The 15,801-nt window shown below is 47.2% G+C and overlaps 1 long non-coding RNA gene across 1 annotated transcript in view; it reads left to right on the top strand.

Moving 5' to 3' along the window:
• The window catches only part of LOC112994583 (uncharacterized), an 85,297-nt gene that overhangs the window by 68,185 nt on the left and 1,311 nt on the right, over window positions 1–15,801 (top strand). Inside the window, exon 2 of the long non-coding RNA XR_003261976.2 lies at window positions 15,107–15,241. This is a non-coding gene — a long non-coding RNA (uncharacterized LOC112994583). The remainder of the gene's footprint in view (window positions 1–15,106; window positions 15,242–15,801) is intronic.

The raw sequence follows: 15,801 nt of genomic DNA, 5'->3' as shown, positions 1-15,801 counted from the left end.
CTGGAGGTATGTGGTTTGTCTCAAGATATAAGACTTCCCCCCCTCAAAAACTGCATTACTTCAACAAGCCACAAAGGGCTGGCAAGCAGGAGAAGGATGCTCCATTAGTGCAGCTTTCCTCAGAGATCTTTTCTGTGAGCTCCGTGCAGCTGGAAACACGAAGCATGCACCATTTAATTTTCTCTGCAAAGTGGAACGACTCCTCAGAAACACATGTGCACGCTCGCACATATTCCTCTTCTCTTGGACTCCTGTGTGTGCACATACACACATTCCCTCATGCAGCAATTTAACAGACGTGTAAATACACAGACACACATTTGCTTGCACACACACAAATACTTTTCCTCTGTTATACACATGCATGCACACAGGGCAGAAATTCTCTTATCTGGGCATGCACAATCACACTCATACAAACTCCAAGCTGTTATCTTGTACACACACGTTTTGTTGTGCACATCAGTACCACGAGCACACGTGCACCCTCTCTCTTGCAAAAACACATGCATGGGCACAGGTACTTCATGCACCCTGCAAAGATAGTGCAGAGAGGACTGGGGAGGAGAGATGAATCACAGAATAGATCGGGTCTGATATAAATAATAAATTTATAAATAAATCAAGGGACCTCTTGAGGTTTAGTCCAACCTCCTGCTCAAAGCCGAGTCAACACTGAATTCAGAAAAGGCTGCTTAGGGCTTTGTCCGGTCAATTGGTGAAAACCTTCTGGGTCAGATATTTGATAACCCCTATGGCCTCTGTTTCAATGCATAACTGTCCTCATGGTGAAATTTTGTTTTCTTTATATCCAGTCAGGACCTTCCCTCTTTCAATTTATTACCACTGTCTTTTTTCCCCTGCAATGCACCTTAGCAAGGAGCCTGGGTCTGTCTTCTTGAAAACCACCTCAGAGGTATTGGAAGGCAGCTATTAGGAGCCCCCAGAGTCTTCGCTAGCCTCTCTTCGTGGTCATGTTCTCCAGCTTCCTGACCATTGCTGGATCTTTGCAGATTTGCTCAAGTTTATCAGCATCTTCCTTCTACTTGTAAGCCCACAACTGGATATTGGATCCCTGACGTGGTCTAATAATCTACAGGGAAATAATCACATCCCTTGATCTACTGGCTATGCTCCTGTTAGCACGGCACAGCACGCAGTTAGCTTTCATTGCCGCCAGGTACCTGTCAGCTGGGTATCCATACTCTTTTGGCTGATAACAAAACAGTAAATAAGAAAACCGAAGACTGAGCTTTACTCAGTCCAGACCTGTCTGGGCTAAAATTGAATGGGCCTGAGATCTCAAAACAGTTCCATGAGCCTCTTCAGGAGATCACAATACCTGATCCAGCTTTGGAAGAACAGGGTGGATAAGATGACCTACCACAATCTCCTCCATCATGATCTTTTATACTTCCATGATCATAACTGACTTTCTCTGCTCTCCTTTCTGGCCTTGAAGATCCATTGAACATTTTGCCCTCCAAATATTTGGAGGGATTCAGCCATTCAGAATCTCCTTCTCTTGCAGTCCTGTCCTTGTACTGGTCGATGTTGATACTAATCCCAAGTCTATAACTGCCCTGTCCAAGTCCCATCTTTCAGAAGGGGTATTAGATGGACATCATGATCCTTGACTCTGATTACCTGCCCAAGGGAAAATGGTCGGCTCACGGTGCTTTTGTAGGGCCAGTGCTCCTGCAGTAACACGTCTCCAGTGTAGGTTATAGCTGTGCGCTTAGTGATTCTTCTGTTTGATTCATCCACTTCTTCTGCTTTAATAGCACCAAATTCTGCTTTGTCGAGACTCTCACCTGCCTACTATTTGTGAGGCATGCACTGAAGGCAAGGGTATTTTTCTTCAGCTTATTTTCAGACCCTGTTTGGGAGCATCCCAGCTCACACACTTTTCAACTTCAAGCTGCAAAGAATCCTGGGCAGAGCCACTCAGGCGAATGGCAAAAAGAAAGAAACAGCTGAAGTGTTTCATTTTAAGAAAAAATCTGAAGGAATGTTGACTTTTCTGCTTTTTCCCATTTTGGCAATCAGAGACATTTGCCAAATTCTGCAAATGCTTTGGGATTACCCAAATCTGGATAATACAATATTCTGGTGACTAAAACATTAGGCTGAAAATTCACCTGGAGTCAGATCCTGTTCTGATGCTGATTTCATACAACATAACGGTGGTAAGATCAGACCACCTGCGCGGTGGGCATTAAGTGATGTGTCTTTGTGTCTGTCAAATTCAGTTTGTTTTCTCACCAGGAGAAATTCTGGAGCAAAGAGTAGTTTTTGATGTGGTGTTTCCTGGATGGATTCTTGCTCCTTTACTCCCTTTTTAGACAGGGAAAGAGGCAGTGGCTGGAGGCCAGGCCACTCCTCTCAGCTAGCTATTCGTGACATTCTTTGGCCATAATGAGCCAGCCTACTTGAGAGAGGAGCTTCCCTGGGACCTCTCCACTGCTGCTGGAGGAGCTTAAAGGCTTAAGACTCTCATTTGTCCCTAAAAAACCATAAAGCACAGGAGGGGTTTGCCATGTATGAGGTAAGCACAGCAGACTGAAGTGGCTTTGATTTTTATCCCTGTCAGTGCAAGAGCCACCAGAGTGTAGGAATATGTGTGATATTGGCGGTTAACCAGAGCTGCATGGAATGGTGACCCGTGAAAGCGTTCAGACATGACTGTGTGTGGATATGTATTTATATACATTTTTTTTTTTAGCTACCTGTGGCTCAGTGTCAAGGAGGCTGGGTTCTGGTTCTAATTACAGATTTGCTCAAGTGTAGAATTCATTGGAATCGCTTCAGATTGGTAATACTTTAACTAAAAATAGCAGTTGACCTCTATTGCATGTTTCCACATATGTTTACTTTTAAGACTGTAGTAACAGTTATTTGTGGGGTATCTTCAAATATGCATGGATGTGAGCATCCATCTCTGTATATGTTCATGTGTGCACCCTCAGTGAGGACCTCCATTTACATTAGAAGAGGAGTTTCTTACTTGGCATGTACATCCTTCCATTCAGCCAGTCCTATGCAGATATTCCTGGATGTGTTGCAGACTGTGCTCATGTGAGTCAGGATAAGCCTCTATCATTGCATTGCATCTGCAAGCTTTGTGCAGACTTCCGTGCATGCACATTTTAGGACAGGACATGCACTGGCTAATTTGGGAAGGGAGACGTGCTTTGCCTGCAGGGGCCAAATCCTGACCCTCCTGGGGGAAGCCAAGTGAAGCAGCACAATTCCTACTTAGCATATTGCCTCTGACTGACAGCTTCAGCGCAGGGGGAAGGACTCTGCCTGGCCCAGCTCTCTATTGCTCTGGAAAAGAGCAACCGATGCCCTTGACTAACCAGAGAGGCAAAATGCAGCCTGCGTGATCGTGGCCAGAGGCCTGGTCACTCAGCGTCGCCAGCCTTCTGGGGTTTTTGTGTTCTGGCCGTTTTCAGGCAGCCTGCGCGAGAGATGAGTGTCATTAGCAAATGTGCATTGCTGCTCTATGGGGACCGAAAGGTTTACGTCTCTCTTCTGTCTCAAAAGCAATACGGAGCACAGCGTGAACAGTGCTCCTGAAGATGTTTGCAAGTTCACGTGTGTCCATATGTTTGTGCATGTGGGTCTATGTGGGTTTATGCTTACGCTGTGCGTTGATGGGGTCGTATAGCTAGAAGGGCCAAGTCTGTGTGCATGGGTGTGTTGTGCCCCTGTGAGCGCGTGCGTGCTTGTTCCCGAGCTGTCGGGGAAGGAGGCACCGTGCATCCAGCGCTGTGGAGGTGTGTGTTATTCTCACATCCTTGCAAGCAGCAAACACTGTCATCTCCCTACCTGGACTGCATCGTGACACACACGGTAAAAACAACAGCAACAACAAGCTGCGGAGCCACGGGAGAAGGCAGAGCTGCTCTCTTTGATCATCAGTTAGCAAACCCAGGCGAGCCCAGCAGAGCAGGCTGGGACCTACGCTCGCTTTTGGGTTGGGACTCGGCGAGGGAGAGGGAAGCAGTGATTTGTTTGCCATTGCCCTCAAGCCGGGAAACCCAAACCCCAAGTGTTTCCCAGGCCAGAGCATGTTCAAGTCGAAAGACAGTGTCAGCGGATCACTCACACGTACAGACACACACACACACCCGCCCGCGCACACACGCACACGCACACCCGGGGAGAACATTAGGAAAGGAGAATTCTTCCAGCACCACTGCGGTTAAGATGCAGAGACAATCTCGAGTTTTCAGGCCATAGCTGTCAGGATGCTTTGGTATATTCATCACCCCCCACTCCATGGTGATAAAAATTTACACAGCCAACGAAACGAAGATTAATTTCATGTGAAAAGCTGACAGAATGGCCCATGTCATTGCTTTATTTGTGCCAGCACTCAGTAACTCGGTGCAAGTTCCATTGAGGTGGCAGACACCCCGTCCCCTTGAGCCATCTCTTCTCCTCTCTAATGATGCCACCGTTTTGACAAAACCAAGCAACACAGCCGGTATGTGCGAATTTGGAATTAATTTTCTTCCGAAAGGTCAAGTATGTTAATGAGCTTTTGGCTGCCTGTGTTTTCTTCCTTGTGTTTTTCCCCCGTTAATGGGGGAAGAGGGGGGAAAAAAGAAGGGGGAGAATAATTAAAAAAATTCAAAAGGAAGGAAGGAGGGAGAAGAAGCTGCGAACATTGCAAGAGGCAGGATTCAGTGTAGTTTTTCATGGGTTTTTCTTTTTCCAGGGCTGAGGCAGACTAATTGTATCAGCGCAAGTCTGTGTAGTTTGCTTGAAGCTGTTGAGCGAGGCCAGGGATGTCGTGGATGGCAGAGCTGGTGTAACCTGGCACGGAGGAGGTGAATCGCACCTCCGTGGCTCTCAGGAGCCGACTGCGGCCCTGCGCGTCGGCAGCTGGCTTCGTTCACCACCAGAGTGGCTGAGCCCCGCTCAGCCCAGGTCTCTGCAGATGCCGGGGGGAGCAGAGAGCGAACGAAGGTGAAGGAGAGAAGGGGTTAATGGGCTCACGCACTCGTGCCCCTTCGTGCGAGGAAGCTGGGCAGAAGGCTCCACTGCTCGAGGAGAAGCGCCAGGGCCCGCTACTTCTTCCAGCTTAGAAATGTGACAATATGGCCACATAAAGGGAGTTGTCCCAATCTCGTGATTGGCATGAGTTGTTTGAAATGGCTGTGATGCCAACCACCTCTCCTCCCCTGTGTTCCCAAAATTCCTGCTTGCTTCCTGCAACCGAGATTTTGCTGCTTTCAGGAATCCTAGTGTCAGGAGTTGGCTTGGTTTCTCAGGGGTTTAGGTGAAGATCCACACGGGCAAAGGTGGCAGGGTCAGAAGATGGTGTGTCAGAGCGGGAGAAGTGCCGCTGGCCTCCTGGATCCTGTTCCTGGCTCTGTCACTGGCTGGCTGGGCTCGCTGGGATAGGACATTTGGGGTAGGATTCGTCTCACCTAATTTTAGTCTTCTTAAAGCTAAGCATCTGGGCTATACTAATTGTCTAGGCTTCCTTTGTAGTCAACAGAGAGTGGTAGGGGGACACACATATCCCCCCCAATTTGAGATGAGAGAAATTGCATTCTGGCAATGCCTTTCTTTCTCCATTGATTATAAAGTGAACTTAAGCAATTACCTTGGACTGAATCCCTGGCTTTTAGAGGGTTAAAATTACGGGGTGGGAGTTCTCCCTCATTCCCCTCTCCCTGCTCCCGTCCTGGCTCTTATTTCCACAAACAGTCAGATCCAGCGGGCACAGGGAATTCAGCAGTGCTCGCAGAGGCTATATTGGTGGTATAAAATCGATGTCTTTCACTCCGGCTTGCCCAGGCTGGCTCCACGCTTATCCACTGTTGTGGCAATACAGCCTTTGGCTGTGATCTGGTCATTTCTCCCCAGCTTTGCTGGAGTGAGCCCAACATATGGATTCTTGGGCATTGTCCAAAATGCCTTTGTTGACTTTGGAGGGTGCGTGTTTTGCCATCCTGGCGACAGTGCAAGGAAAAATGATGTGTAGTGTAACAGTGCCAGTATCACACATGACATATTAGAGGGTGACCTTAATTAGAAATTATTTTTGCTTTACACTTTACACAGCTGGTTCTGTCGCATGGGTCCTTCTCCATGTATGATCTTTGCATGCTTGCCACGTGAGTCACTCTGCATCAGGGCTGCCTCAGACTGATGTCTGGGGCATGGATTTCAAAAGCACTCAAGTGACCAAACTTAATGATTTTCAGCTGACTTCTAGTATTGTCCTAAACATGGAATTCCTACCCGTAAACCACTGTGCTGCCCACGCTCTCCCCCCTCTTTTCTCAGGCTCCGTAGTGTGCGTGGAGGCACGTTCTCCTCTGCTGACCCTGCTACGAGACGAAGCCCTGGCAGACAGGTGGGGTGGGTAGCTGGGGGCAGTCGGATTCAGCAGAGGAGCCTGTGAGCTGTCTCCCTCGCACAGGCATGCACACGTTATCTCAGCACATTCATGGGCATCGTCAGCACTTCCCTGTATTTTTTCACCGTAGAAGTCGGGTGTGTTGTAAAATAGTTGCTTTATTCCTCCTTAGAGATGGCTGCAATGCTGTGATGGAAGGAAATGTGATATTCATATATGCTTTGCTAAGCTCTTCATATAAATTTCACTGCACAGGGCAAAGGGGAGAAAAAGGGATATTTAAAATATTTCAGGGACAAGCTATGTTTTGAATGTTCAATTCCAGCAACAGAAAGAATATGTGAAATGTATCCAAAGAGGCTCCTTCCTTCAGGAACATGGTGAAGTAGGGCATCCCTGTTCTCTCCGTCTTACTGTTGCCTGGCTTGTTGGAAGGGGACAAGATTTGCAAGACTGTGAGTTTTTTAGGGGAACTTCTCACCCAGTAGCTCCCTGGGGCTTTAGCTGAACTATGGGATATTCAGTGTTTCCCAGCTCTCGCGTCCAGGAGTGGCTCTGCTCTTGCCAGACGGGAGATGTGGCTGTGCACCATCTCTGTTTTCTCGCCTCCCACGCTCTGGTTTCCGCAGGGAGGAGTCCTGGGCCCGTGAGTCAGAGGGAGCCGTAGCGTGCGCTCGTCGTGTCGCCCGTGTGACTGAGCCAGGACCGAGACTGCAGCACGCACCTACCCCGTGACTGCGATACAGCCCTTGGGACGCTCCGAGCCACGTTTTCTCAGCGTGGCAAGTTCTTGAGAAAATGCAACCGCTCGTTTTGGTGCCTAGCTAGAAACTGAACCCTTGAAACCAGAAGTCACGTCTGTGGGGTGCAGCGGGGCAGTGAATCTGCTGCCCTCTCCCAGCGCTCCCCCCGTATTTACAGACGTCGTTATCCAGCGCTGCACTGATCGCTTGCGCCACCTTCGAGCTGCTCCTGCTTCTTTCTGTCCTTCTGCTTTCCCCCCTGTGCGGGAGCACTGGCGCCTGCGATGGAAGGTCACCAGTGAGGTTAGTCAACTGGCTCCAAGTATGGACACTTCCTGCTCCGCTAAGAAGAGCTGCCAAGTCCCCCCTCCCCGCTGCTCGCCACAAAACCCAGTGTCTGTCTCCCTCTCTCATTCTCATCCCTCCCCCCTAGCACGGAGTCAGGAGATGTCCATGCAGCAGACGGGGTGGGAGGAGGAGGTACCCGAGCTGGCTTCGGATGCCTTTGCTTGAGTACCGAAAGCAGCGTGGCCACAGGATGCTGTTCTGCTGATCTGAGTCGCCAGAAGATGGGCTATTCCCAAATGCAGGGTGGAGGTTCCTCCAGTCTCCAGCAGGTTCTTGTGCGGATCCAACCCAGCAGTCGGGCTGAAAAAGGCTTTTATTTCCCATGGAAATTGTCTTTGTGTTTTTCAGCTAGCAGGCTGATGGGTTCCATGGGTAACTGAGAAGAGATTTCTGAAAATTAACTAAGAAAATCATGATTTTTGTCAGTAGATGTGAATTTGCTGCACAGGGACCTATAACTTCTTTAGAAAAATGCTAGGGCTTTGCAGATTGAAAAAGGTTAAAAACCTCTCCCCTACACATGAATCCAGGGAAAGAGAAGAAACCCCCATCCCAAACTAAGTGAAATGGCAGCTCCAAGGCTGCCGTCATCCCCAAGGATGATGCCGTGTTGGATGAGCAGCTCTAGAGCAGTGGAAAAGCACCAGCACCCAGGGAGCTGGCTTTAAGTCTGGGTTTGCGTGTGAGAGTGTGGGGAGGGAGCAGGGCACAAAGATTTACAGAAATGGAGCATGAACCGGAAAAAGTTGGAACATGACCCTGTGAGGAGGAGAAGAGATAAATATGGTGGGGAGGGAGGGGAGATGGGATGACTTGTAGCTATTTTTGCAAAAATCAAAGGTTGGGGGGTGGGAGGGAGAACACTGCTCTAGAAAGCACCACAGACATCAACCACATTCAATTGAAAACAATTTATTTTAATAATAATGTAAAACCCTAACATAGTATTTGTTCAACAGGGAGAGGGGAAGGCTGCTGGTGTTGCATGCACAGCTTTGGACTTGCTTAGCATGAGGAGCACACAGGCACGCGCCTTTCGGTCCCCACTTCTTGTGAGCTGCTGGGGTGCTGACGTTTGCAAGGATCCTGCTCTCAATCCAGAGCAGAAGCAGCTGCTTTGGAAGAGCTGATTTTGGTCCCTCCAGCCTTGGCTGCATCTCTTCAACTCCTTCATCTGCTCATAACTTTCTTAAGGGTTGCGTAGGGGACTTTCTGTTCTTGCACAAGGCTGAGTCACGCCAGGTCCGATGCTCCTGTAAGCTTGGAGATGGCAGTAAGTACTCCTCGAGGAGCTCTTCCTGAGCCTCGCGTCCGAGTTTGTCCCACTCTCCACCAGCGTATGCTAAGTTGAGGCCAGAGCAACCTCATGTCATTACTCCGTTTGTGTGGGTGTAAAGACGTTCAGGTCCTCTGTAAAAATGGGTATTTAGTCATTTAGATTTTGGTTTACTTTTCCTTAAGATTAATTCCTTATTTCCTTAAGGAAAATTTCCATATTTATTCCTTTATTTCCTTAAGATGTATTCATTACCAGGGGAAAAAAGCCAAATTCTCACTATTAAAAAACCAAGTCTTTTTCTTTTTAATTAATTAATTAATTCTAATTATTAACTAATTAACTAATTTCTAATTATGGTCTTGGTGTTGCTCCTTTGGGGTGCAGCACCAGTGCATTAGCAGAGCTGTGTGCTGGGGACTCACAGTGAGACATCGACACTGAGAAGAAGATGAGAAAAGCAGGAGGTGAGGACGAGGGAGGACAGGAGCGCTGGTGATAAACTGTGCGGCGTCCGGGGAACGGGGGGACAGCTCTTGCCTTACGTCACAGCATCCTGCGCTACCTGCTCCGTTAGTTGTTGGGGATGTCACTTGCCGGGGATGCAGCGCTCTGCGTAAGGGGTAAAGTGAGCCAAAAGGGAAGGACGCAGGTTACCTAAGTGAGCTACAAAGATCTCCGCATTTCTGAGCTGGGTGGGAAATCAGATGGAGTGTGCTTGCTCCTGCCCTGTGGCTAAGAGCAGCAAAGGGAAAGAGCAAGGGATTTATCTAGCTACGGTCTCATATCCCGTTGGCTGCAGCAAAGGCTGCAGCACTTCCCGGCTATCGGCTGGCGCTTTCACTCACACACATCTGTGATTGATGGGCAGAGAGTATAAACACCTCATTAGTGCTATAATTCACTGGTTAGGGCTCAGACTGTGCTGTGGGAGGGAGGAAAAAAAGAGTTGAGAAAGTTTAATACAGAAAAAAAAAATGGAAGAAGGAGAAGAACGGATGTAAAGGCCACACAAATCATTCCAGGGAGTTATCTGACCTGCTTTGAAAACTTTAATTGCTGATAATGGACAACCTGTTGGGTGGTATTTTATTAACACTAATAGATTTTTACGGGATATTTCTCACATTGCTCTCCCCAAGCCTGAAGAATTCATTAAATATTAAAAGTTAATGCTCTTGGTTGCTGTTTCAAGGATGCCCTGCTGATAACGAGCTTTCCCGCAAGTTAGAAACCAGGAGAAAACATGAGCTGCTCCTGCCATTTACAGCCTCTGCAATAATAATGAGGAAAATACTTGAATCTTGTGTGCACCTTGCAGCTGAGGTTCTCAGCCCTTCCTAAATGCTCTGTAATGTAACTGCTCTGCCTAGAGATGGTGGGTGTATACCTGAGCTTTGGTTCATAGGTGTGCAAGAGCTGAGTTCCTGGGTCCCACCCTGAAAGCCAGTGCTTCTAACCCCCCGTAAGCTCCTTCACGTTTTGGTTTTCCAAGGCGGAGGCCTGAGCCAAGAACCCATATCTGTTTCTCAGGAGAGTTTATGTCTGAAATGAGTATGCTACCGTGTTTTTCTTTAAGATGCCTAATGGTTTTATAAAAGTGTTGCTTTCACCCAGGTTTGGGTGATAGAGATGGCCCAACTACCTGTAACAAAAAGCAAAGGGTCCCAGGGAGAGGCTGCAGAAGCCTCAGCAGATGTGGGCAGCAAGGGATTGTCCAGGGGAGACTCTTGGCACCCCAGAGTCCTACATGCAGCAGAGAATGCTCCAAGCAGGGAGGGATGGGCTGTTTCTTTACTGTAAGGAGAAGAAAACTAATGCCAACATAGGGGAGTTTGCTGGAGGGGAAGTAAATTTGAGACTGAGTATGAACAGTAAGTGACTTATGTAGCAAGTCCGGGTAGAGTTTTGCATTAGAATTGAAAAGTCATAATCCACATTCCTGCTCAGAAGTGAAACCTGGATTTCTTCTTGGTGCCTTCTTAGGGCACGCCAGCCCTGTCAGCAGTCACGGTCCTAGAACTGCAAGCTCAGGTTTGTTAGGCCCTGCCTCCATCTGTTCCTTGTGGAGGCCTGTCTCTCTTGTATCCTGCCATCTTCACTTGTGGGAACAACGGTCTTGTTTTTGGAGTTCGTTCTGACCGCTGTTTATGCAGCCACCTTCTCGTGCCAAACCAAGCTGGGCTGCATGGCTACGTCCATGCTCTCTGGAATAGCGCTGGTGCGATCTTGATGAGTAACGCTGCTTTCCAAGCTTACTTGGCCTGCGAACAGCTTCCCAGGCTTTTTTGTGCAAGCAGCCAGCTAGATCTTACTGAGAGCCTGTTGCACTCTTCCGGCTACGGGGTCTGTCTGTAGATAGTCTGCAAGAAGATGGATTTTTGTACCTTTTTCTGTAATCATCCCTTGAACGCTTTGGGCTGGATTCTCTTTGGTTTTCCCCTCTTAACACCATTTTACATTTTTGCACAAGTAGTAAAAGCTACTGGAAGTACCTACCCAACCTTGGCAGCCTTTCCCACCCTCTTTGCCTTTGCTCACATAGGGCACTTTTTCCCTTCTGTACTCCTCGTCCTTTTGCTGTTGACCTTAGTCAGGTTAAGCAGATGATTTCAACTGCTTCGGAGTGGTGTAGCTGGAGAAGAGCAGGGACCTAGATCAGGCCCCTCAGTCTGGCTTTAATACTCAGCCTCCCATCCTGGCACCTTGAGCAGGAGCTGCTGCTGCCTCAGTTTTGTGAGGAAATGGGGCCTGACCACAGAGACCAGTTGTCTTCCCATCATCCTGGCCTGGATATTAGAGGGTCACCAGTGTGCACTGCAGGGTTCAGGCCTGGCTAGGGGACACTTAACTAACTCTATCTGCACCAGAGTTATCCTTCAAGGAGTGGACATGAGCTATCTGCTTCAGTTGGTTTAGGTGTGGTGATTTTTTCCCTAGCATGGTCTGCTAGGAATCTTAAATATGACCTTAAATATGAATATGTAGATTTTACTAAGTAGAAGGTTTTTGTCACAGAGTAAATGACATCTTAGTGGCCCCAGAGTAGGTGTGAATAAAACTGGAGCTTCAGTCTCTGGAAGACCTCCCCTTCCAAGCGACACGGGGCGCTGAAGCCATGATGCAGGGCATGGGCAGGGCATATCTCATGCTCTTGTCATCCACGGGGGTGCTTGAACTGAACTCTATAAATTTCCTAAATTCCTAAATTGCCTCTCTTCCCTCTCTGAAAGAAGGACTTGAATCTGGATCCTACCAGAATTTGGGAAGAAGTTGCCTAGAGCATAGTAGGGAACGAGGCACAGGAGACTTGGTGGAATTTTTTTGTCCAAAAGGGTGAATGCTTTGGCTCAGATGCTCCAGGATGTGCTTTGCTGCTAAACTGCTGTTTAGCCATAAAACAGCCTTAGTTACTTAACGGGAATTGACTGCTTGGTCGCCTCTCCTCCCCCTGCCCGCCCGCCCGCTCTCCGGCTTCCCTCCCGTGCGGTAATGACAGCTTTTCCTGATTGACCCCACAGGCTTACGAAAAACCTTTTTACTTAAACGTATATTGACCTCAGTCTTGCTGCCCAGTGAATTATGTCCCAGCTGGCAATCTGAAAATCATAAATTAGGCCTCAAACCTGTGGAGCCGTCTCCTAATGATACGGATCTGAGCCTTTGTCGATGCCGGTTGTGCCAGGTGCCGGGTGTATCCCTGACGACTTGGGGGGAATACCCTTTTTGTATTTTTTTCTAACATCAACCACAGGCCCTGTAATTTTTTTCTTTCCTTTTGTTTTACTTCTTTATTTCCCTTCCCTGTCTTTCTGTACATTGTGTATAAAATTTTATTGCTTGCCTTAACCTACCCTTCAAAGGGAAAGAGAAGGAAGATGTCAACCTTGACATCCTGGGTAGTGCTAATTCTCGGGTAGTGCTAATTTCACTGATCTCCCTTCCTCCCTTCCTCCCTTCCTATTGATTCTGTGTTTGTTTCGTTTTTTGTTGTTTTCCCTGACTTGATTCTTATGATCACTGCACTGGACAAATGAGAAATTTAATGATTTTGGAAACATTTCTCCCTTACTTTGTAATGCGGCATAATTCCAACGGATCCCCGTTGCGGCCGTCATTCCCCCCCCCCCCCCCCCCCCCCCGTGACTTGGGATGTAGTTGCTTGTTGTCACTTTTGTGGACGAGGGACGGGGAATAGTCCGTGAGATGTGAAGCATTGCCATGAACTAAATCACCCGTTCTAGCTCTGTGCAAGTATTGATCCAGCAGGAAGGGGGGAACTAACTCGGTGACATTCCTTGTAAAAAGCAAATCTGTGCTGTGCTTGACATAAATAGCAAAATGCCACAAGTTTTCACGATTCACTGGTCTTCTAGGGGGAAGAGGGGCATAGATTGATCTTCCTCTTCTAACAAATAGGCAAGAGGAAGGCTTGACTCTCTACACACCTTCTTGCTTGGGTGGCAGGTCCAGAAAAGGAGAGCTCTTTCCTCACTTTCCCACATCTCAAAATAGGGCTAAATACTTTTTGTCTTTTTTTCTAACTATGCTGGAATGCACCGATTGCAAAGATGGAAAAGAAAGGAGCTTATTTTCCATTTCTAGCAGTAGGGGAAACACTGTCTTGGTGATAGACCCATTTCTTGTTTGAGACCTTGCAAACCTGATTTTGTATCTATGGCACAATGTGCCATGTGAATTTGTGAACTCAGAAGCGTCTTGAGTTCAGGCTCTGTTACTTCTTTCTGCAATCCAGATCAGCTCCATGCCTTGACTTACTTCAGAAAAGGCAAAGAAATTACCTTTGGTGATAGCTACTGATGGTATTCGTGCCCTACGCCATGGCCGGAGCTAGCAAGGCTGAAATTAGCTCAGGGCTGATCGTCGTCCCGGCTCTGAGTACAGGCAGTGAAATTCTGAGGGCCCCCTGCACCTCAGGGCTGTTCAGTGCTGTGGATGGAGATCCGGCCCTGAGACAGCAAGGCGATGAAAAGCACCTTCAGAAATACTGACAAATAGACGGACGGATAAAAGAACCTTCAGTAAGCATGTGTAGAAATAAATCCTTGTCATTCAGCTTTTGATCTTCTGAATTTTTAAAATATTTAAGTCATCAGTGAACTTACATGTTCTGCATTTTTAAGAGCCTTACAAAATGTTCTTCAAATGAATTGATTAATGCATTTTTTTTTAAAGAGACTAGATTGGGCTTTATTTAGATTAAAATACTCCCCTGCAGCATTTGCAGTAGCAAGTTTGTGGAACTGCCCAGCGAGTGAAACTGGCTGCAAATTCCCTCATCGTTTTGTTCCTGGAGATGACTTATGTGCAAATAACTTAGAAGCTGCAATGGTGGGGGAGGAATGAGTAGATGATGGATTTTATTCTTCTTTTACTAACGTAAAATGCAGGCGCATTTATGTTTCTCATACGAGATTTTCAAGTAGATTGTGTCCCTTCAAAGGAAAGACGAGGTCCTAAATGCTGCAAGATGAGTGGTACTGAGGACCGGAGGTGGCAATGGCTCAGGGTCTATGGCACTCCTCAAGACATAAAGTATAAGATATTCTGTGACTGGGGTTTTATGGAGATCAAAACGCTTAAAACCTTTCCGAAAAATGTTTCCAAATCATCCAGAGGGAAACACCACGTTGTCAAAAGGGAAGAGGCTCTTTGAAGTGCCGAGATAAGAACCTTTCCAACCTTTCCCTGCCATTTCTACCTCGGCAGAGGAGCGTGTCATTCGGTTGGATTCGCTTTGCCAAGATTATTCATAGCAATGGACCAATTGTGTTGGTTCGGGTAAACAGCTGACTATCTTCTCAGCCAAACACAACCAAAACTGGGTGTTTGAAGAGGGTTGATAAGATTGGAAGAATTTAAAATCAAATATATTTTGGGGCAGGGGGGAGAGGTGGGAATTACACCTGCAAGCATTAATCCCTCCCTGTGCTCCAAGAGCAAGCCTGAGTCAGGCTGAGCACCTATCCTAGGGAGCTGGAGTAACACGTATACTCCTACGGGCATTATCTCCACCTCGTGTGAGCCCGGGGAGCAGGCGGGGATGCTCACTAAGAGCTTCTGGGTGGGAAGAGGGTGAAGAGAGACACAGGACGGCCTCACCCCGCGGCTTTCTGGCCAAGAAGCTGAGCCAGCGTGGGGACGGGAGGGAGAAAGCAATCCACTGCTGTTACAGGTCAGGAATAACATGCTACTTGGCAGGAAATATCTGTAGAAGAAACATTTTAGGGAGAAGCTCCTGCTAACGCAGGGCAGCTGCACGGCACCGTTTTTAAAGCTGTCGCAGAACTCACCATCTTGCACAAACACTCATACACTTGCTCGTTCCCTTCTCAGATTCCTCTGTCGGGTTGGCGTTGGCAGCTGGATTATCAAAATGCCTCGAGAAAATACTTCCATGCAATATTCTTCATGCAATCAAAAGCTGTTAGCACTGAAAATCTTCCCCCCAAAAAGGATTTTCCTGAGCTGGTAAGAATCATTTCTGGTCACATTTAGAGACGTTTAAATGTTTGGCATTTAGACAAGATGTACGTCCGTTATGTTTTGTCTTCTTCATGCTGATAAACCGAGGATGTGATGCTATGTTTTCAATTCATAAAGGCTGACCATTTACTTTCAGTCTGATGACTTTTTAAGAGAAAACAGCTAAACAAGACAGAAAAAGAATTAAGTTTTCGTAACAGGGGCTGTTTGATAGATGTGTTTCCTCTGTAATAGGCTGTATCTCTTGGCTGATGATAAAGTAGTAGTTGTCCTCAGCCAACATCTCAAAATCTCAAGGTGAAAATGGAATTGTAGGAATCACAGAATTTTATGCTCCATGTCCAAGCACTGAATTCCCTCGTAGTAACCCAATTTTTTGTAAATCTTGTCCTAATTATCACATAAATACTCTCTAGGAACTATTATAGTTAGAACTGGTAAGAAACATTTTGACAGACTGCCTTTCCATTGGAAAATGCCATTCTGGCAAAACTGAAACAGTTGAGGAAATGGCATTGATTTGACCCCTTTTTTTTTAATTCAGA

The sequence above is a fragment of the Dromaius novaehollandiae genome, chromosome 17 (genome assembly GCF_036370855.1).
Source record: "Dromaius novaehollandiae isolate bDroNov1 chromosome 17, bDroNov1.hap1, whole genome shotgun sequence".
In the NCBI taxonomy this organism is placed as follows: Eukaryota; Metazoa; Chordata; class Aves; order Casuariiformes; family Dromaiidae; genus Dromaius; species Dromaius novaehollandiae.
This window is presented reverse-complemented; position numbering and strand designations above follow the sequence as displayed.